Source organism: Aplysia californica, unplaced genomic scaffold (assembly GCF_000002075.1).
Source record: "Aplysia californica isolate F4 #8 unplaced genomic scaffold, AplCal3.0 scaffold00212, whole genome shotgun sequence".
Lineage (NCBI taxonomy): Eukaryota > Metazoa > Mollusca > Gastropoda > Aplysiida > Aplysiidae > Aplysia > Aplysia californica.
This window is the reverse complement of record NW_004797482.1, coordinates 755,666-761,421: the sequence shown is the minus strand read 5'-3', so window position 1 is coordinate 761,421 and position 5,756 is coordinate 755,666. Positions and strand designations below refer to the sequence as shown.

The window sequence follows — 5,756 nt, the reverse complement described above, 5'->3', positions numbered from 1 at the left end:
GGGGGGGGCTTTCCCAACTCCTCTTGTTGCATACTTATTTACTTACTCTCTCCCTATACCGTCAGGTACATACGTCGGAAAACAGTCGACGCCACGATTGTCCGTCCCAGGCTACTTTCTCCAATTTCGGCACATCCAGGCCCTGGGTGATTGCCTCATCTCTTATTGCGCCTCTATAGCTTCCAGTTGGTCTTCTCCTCTTTCTCTTTCCAGTTGGTTTCCAATTACCTGTCTGATAGGACAGTTTCGTCTTCGGCATTCTCAGAACATGTCCCAGATATCTATCTCCATCTTCTCTTTTATTTATGGTTGTGTTGACATCTTCAATTTCTGCTCTCCCTAGCACTTCATTATTGGAGATAAATTAATTCCATTTGTTGCATACACCACAGACTAATTAGAACAACAGGGTTCTAACCACTCTTTCAGCGAGAACTGAGTTACATTACATACTAAATCTACACATAAATTTGTCACGACGAGGTGGAATCAATCAAGCGCTCGTCAGTTTTGGGCATAAGGAGTTATTGGTATAATCTTAAAACCTGTTCATGTGCCTTGCTTTTAATGAAAAAAATACACATCTATCTTGAATAAAAGTAGAGATATTTTAGATTGGAGGAAGTTAGAGTCGCCTGGTTTCAAATGTAAAATTAGTGAGAAAATGGCTGCCAAAGTTTGATAACTCTCATAGCCTAAGAGTCCTTGGAAACTGAAAATTTACATTCTCTCTGCCTTAATCAACGTTTTTCAGTAAAATCCACCCAGTAATGTATTTTTTAATGGACATAAAAGCCGTTTAGCCAAAAAATAAAATTCGTCAAAAATTGTATACAGGAAAAAAAATGCTGTTTTCTTCTTCTGCTTTATTTTGACGAGCGCCTGATTTCACCATGATGCCTCAGAAATTACACAGACACCTTGCACACTGTATCAAAGACTCGAGATAATCAGATCCCACCTGTACATTCTTATGATTGACGTTAAAACGAAGGAGGATTTAAAGACGTTGTTGCTATAAGAGTGTGAATCTTCGAATTCAGTTTTCTCAAAACTATGCACCACGGAGTAAGAACTCTTTCATAGTAAGGGCGCGATATGATCTTGATGAAGTCTCTGTCTCCAACGGCGTCCTGGTTCTTACTTAGAGTTTTAGACCCCTGGTTTCTGTCATTTTTCTTCACCTCGGCGAAAGCGCATACGTTTTTCGTGTCTTTGGATTGTCTTCTTTAAATTCCAATGATTGCACTCCACTCACAGTCTGTTTTCCATTGGATAGAGCACTACGGTATATGAATGATATTCATAATTAACATTCGGAGCACTAAGTGGTCATCGGCTTGTTTCAACTGGCAAACTTTGATAGCAGGTGTCGCGACGCGATGGAATCAGGCGTTGGTCATTTTTTGGGGGCATATCAAGTTAATGATATCACATGAACGATAGTTCATCTGTCTTGTTTTTGTTTTTTTTAAATAAAAAAGATACCCATAATATATCTTGAATAGAAGTCGAGATATTCGTAGTTGTTTGTTTTAGTAGAGGTTTTACGGCGCTCGCAACTGCATAAGGTCATATGAGCGCCAGAAGATTAGAGGTGTTACAAGAGAGTAACAATCATAAAAAAGAAGGAGGGGAGATAAGGACGATATATGTTTGATAGGAAAGAAGAAGCAAACCACACCAGAGCACCCGCCAACCACCCACTATTTGTAGTTGAAGGATGTGAATGTGGTCGAGTTTCAGAGGACAAATTAGCGAGAAAATGGCCGCACAAAGTTTTTAGGCTATGTACTTGAAAACAGCTAATTATATGTTTTTGTTTCCTTTTGATCAACGTTTTTTCTAGTAAAAATCCACCCAGAAATGTGCTGCTAAGTGGATATAAAAGGTACTAAGGTGAGCAAATATCGATAAATATTGCCCAACGGGCGGCAAAATGACGAGTTCATCCATTTCATTATTTTGACGAGCGCTTGATTTCATCACGATGCCTCTCGAATTATCCGTTCCCGGTACCGGCTGACAGTGGGAGTGAGAAGTGTGAATAAACACGACACGAGCTCGCCAATAACAAGTCATGTCAACATCAACGCTATCCGACCACTCACACAACTCACAGCTGACAACCGAAGCAGCGCGCGACTGCCAGGAACGTCGAACGACTGACAGTCTGACAGACAGACTGACATACAGACAGATAGACGGACAGAAACCTGATGCGTCCAGCGTCCTATGACCTGAATGTACCCCTCCCCTCTCCCTTCCCGCCCAGTCCAGTAAGTAGCTGAGACAGAAACCACAAGCTGTGCTGTCATAAAACAGAACAGACGGACAGAGAAAAACAAAACCAAAATAAAAAACCACACAGCGCACGGATGGTCTGTTGTTCTTATCAGCTCTTTCCTTCCCCGGCCGCCTAGTGTGTGAACATAATGCTGTAGACCTATAATAACTCTACAACAGAGCGCACTCAAGAACTCTGGAGTTCTTCCATTTATTATTTCGAAGGAGATGTAAAATATAGGTCACACTTTGTGTGTGCGCGCGAGAGTCTTCTGCGTGTGTCTGCGTGTGTGTGTCTTGAACTGCATGTGCCAGGCTTAGAGGATGAAAAGGAAAGTGAGTACAGCATTAAGCCAGGCATGGGATTATTGTGGAATCATGAGAGAAAATCCTTACCACCAAAGCGATCGCCCAAAGTTCCCTACTTCGGTAAGCATATTATTATTGTAAATAAACTGCATGCACTTCATACTCTAGCCTGTTTTTATTATAATTTAACATATCTTGTAAATAAACTGCATGCATGATTGTACTTCATTATCTATCCTGTTTTTCTAACATAACATAATTACCATCATTACTTTATATTGTTTCAAGGGAATGGTTTGCTTGCTCTGTGTAATTGCTCGCTAATATTATGATTGCATTATTTCTCCATTTCATTTGTATTTGTTTGTGAGATTTCTTGCCTCTTCAGCAACATTATTATAATATTGTATTTGTTTGTGAGATTTCTTGCCTCTTCAGCAACATTATTATAATATTGTATTTGTTTGTGGCCTACTTTTTGTGTTGTGGACTTTCCATGTGGCTTTGTTTTTCGTTCCTTTTTTCCTTCTCTAAAAGTAGACATTACATTAACTTGTCTGGAAAGGTTAAGTAGATAAGGACACAGACAAATACAAGTGATAGCTCTTACATTTACACAAGAGAGAGACTGAATAGAAGATAATAAATGACGCTACGGTAGCACAGTATGACTTATAAACGTTTAGACTGTGAGCCAGACATACTGACGAACAGCTGGGCAAGTACGTAGATAGATAGATAGATAGATAGATAGATAGATAGATAGATAGATAGATAGATAGATAGATAGATAGATAGATAGATAGGCCAAGGCATAACTCATTTATCCCCCCTTGTCTATAAAATTAAAGAGAACAATATCCACAGAGCTTTAAGATATAGAACGATCCTTTTTATTTTGAATGATTATGCTTTATGTGTGTGTCTTATGTGTCAGAAAGACACGGAGAAAGCTGTGAGTGAATGCATGTGTTTGGAAGAGACAGAAAGAAGACTGAGGGTTTTTTTCGTGTGTGGTGGAGCTGTGAGTGTGGGTTTGTGTAAGGAGAGAGAGAGAGAAAGAGAGAAAGAGGGACAGAGAGAGAGAGAGAGAGAGAGAGAGAGAGAGAGAGAGAGAGAGAGAGAGAGAGAGAGAGAGAGAGAGAGAGAAAGAGGGACAGAGATAGAGACAGTGACAGAGGGACAGAGATAGAGACAGTGACAGAGAGAAAGGGAGAGAGAGAGGGAGAGAGAGAAAGAGAGAAAGACGGAGAGAGAGACAGACAGAGAGAGAGAGAAAGAGGGAGAGATAGTTTATGCCCCCGGACACACTGTTTATGTACGGTAATCTTGGTGAGCGAGTTTTGCCTCGTTGCAAGAGTCTCATCGCGCATAAACATAATGAGTACATTTCTCTTAGTTAATGCTGAATCTTTGTATGTTGATGTTCTGGTCAGACCAACCCACAATTTCTCTCCTGGATTAATAAGCTGTATCTTATCGTTTCTCACCTTAACGTGAATATGTGGGTGGTTTGCGAGTGCTCTAATGAGGTTTGGTCCTTCTTTCCTATCAAATACATTATGATTCTTATCTCTCCATCTTCTTTTTAGCGTATGCCACTGTCTTGCAATACCTCTAATCTTCGCATTTAAGTTACCTAATTGTGTTGAAAAAGCCGTTAAACTTTTGCTGAAACTGAAAAAAACCCCGTAAATTATGTGTTCTGAAAGCTAGAGAGAGAGGTGGTCTTGACATTTGGCACGGAAGCTACATTTCAGCTGACACTTGTTTATAATTTTAGTTTTTTTTGGTTTTGGGTTTATTTTTTTGTTTTTATTCAACTCTCCCTGCCCGCCTGTGAGTGTCAGCCCGATTGGCATAACTCAACACGCACACATGTGTGAGCGGTATGTTCCGGGATGCTGAGCTGCAATTTGGAGACAAGAGAGAGAGAGAGAGAGAGAGAGAGAGAGAGAGAGAGAGAGAGAGAGAGAGAGAGAGAAAGAAGAGAGAGAAGAAAAGAAAGAAAGAGCATTTCGGAGAGAGACGGACAGAGAGACAGACAGAGAGACACAAAGAGAGAAAATAAAATGAACAAACCTTTCTCCCCAATCACAAGGAGCCCACAACCCTGCTTAAGCTTACCTTTAACAAGAGAGAGAGAGAGAGAGAGAGAGAGAGAGAGAGAGACAGAGAGAGAGACAGACAGACAGACAGACAGACAGACAGACAGACAGACAGACAGACAGACTGACTGACTGACAAACAGACAGACAGAAATACAAACAGACAGACAGACAGACAGACAGACAGACAGACAGACAGACAGACAGACAGACAGACAGACAGAGGGGGGAGGGGAGAGGAAAACAGAAAGAGAGAAGGAAAGAACGAAAGAGGAAAGCTGACAGACAGGATACGGACATTTACAGAGATGGAAAGAGAGACAAGGGATGAAAAAGAAACAACAGACACAGGAATACCTCACACGGTAACAGCACGGGTATAAAAAAGCGGTTAGTGAAACGCAATATACAGCAGACATTTAATGCAGCATATTATTGTTAAGTTAATTCCATTTCTAGCCAGCTGTTGTCTTTTTGTTTCGAACAGTAAGTCCCCGTATGTTAAGTCGACAGGTGTATCTTTTCACCAGCGGTAATCTGCGTCCTATATTCGTGTCATGCATGCGCAAGAACTTTATCTCAAACTCCTAAACAAAAAAAGGCAACGTTGTTCCTTCTGGCTGTAACATAATTTTAAGCTATCCTTCACGGTTTTCTTTCCTGCTGTCTTCTCTAACTGAATAGTATAGTGATGTTTTGAAGAGAAGATAGATTTATAGAGGAATAGTAGTAGAATCTAGTAGTCGTCGCAGTAGTCAGTGCTGCCGTGCCAAGGCAGACCGACGTATCTGCGGAAAAAATTTTTTTTGTATTTTCGTTTAAATGGACGCCTATACCCATTTTGCATCTTGTGTCAAAGGCAGGAGGACGTATCTGCACTACAAATAGGATATTTCACTATGGACGTAACTGAAGGGCTCTGCCCATATTTCCAATGGCAGCGCGACATAACTCAAAATCATTAAAAGCGCAGATACGTCGCTCTGCCTTGGCACGGCAGAGTAGTAGTAGTAGTAGTAGTAGTAGTAGTAGTAGTAGTAGTAGTAGTAGTAG

General features: G+C 40.8%; 1 long non-coding RNA gene across 1 annotated transcript in view; it reads left to right on the top strand.

Moving 5' to 3' along the window:
- LOC101847729 overlaps positions 1 to 5,756 on the top strand; it is a gene marked incomplete in the record, with an annotated part of 55,058 nt that overhangs the window by 8,741 nt on the left and 40,561 nt on the right. Inside the window, 1 exon segment of the long non-coding RNA XR_001184898.2 lies at positions 2,276 to 2,715. This is a non-coding gene — a long non-coding RNA (transmembrane protein 163).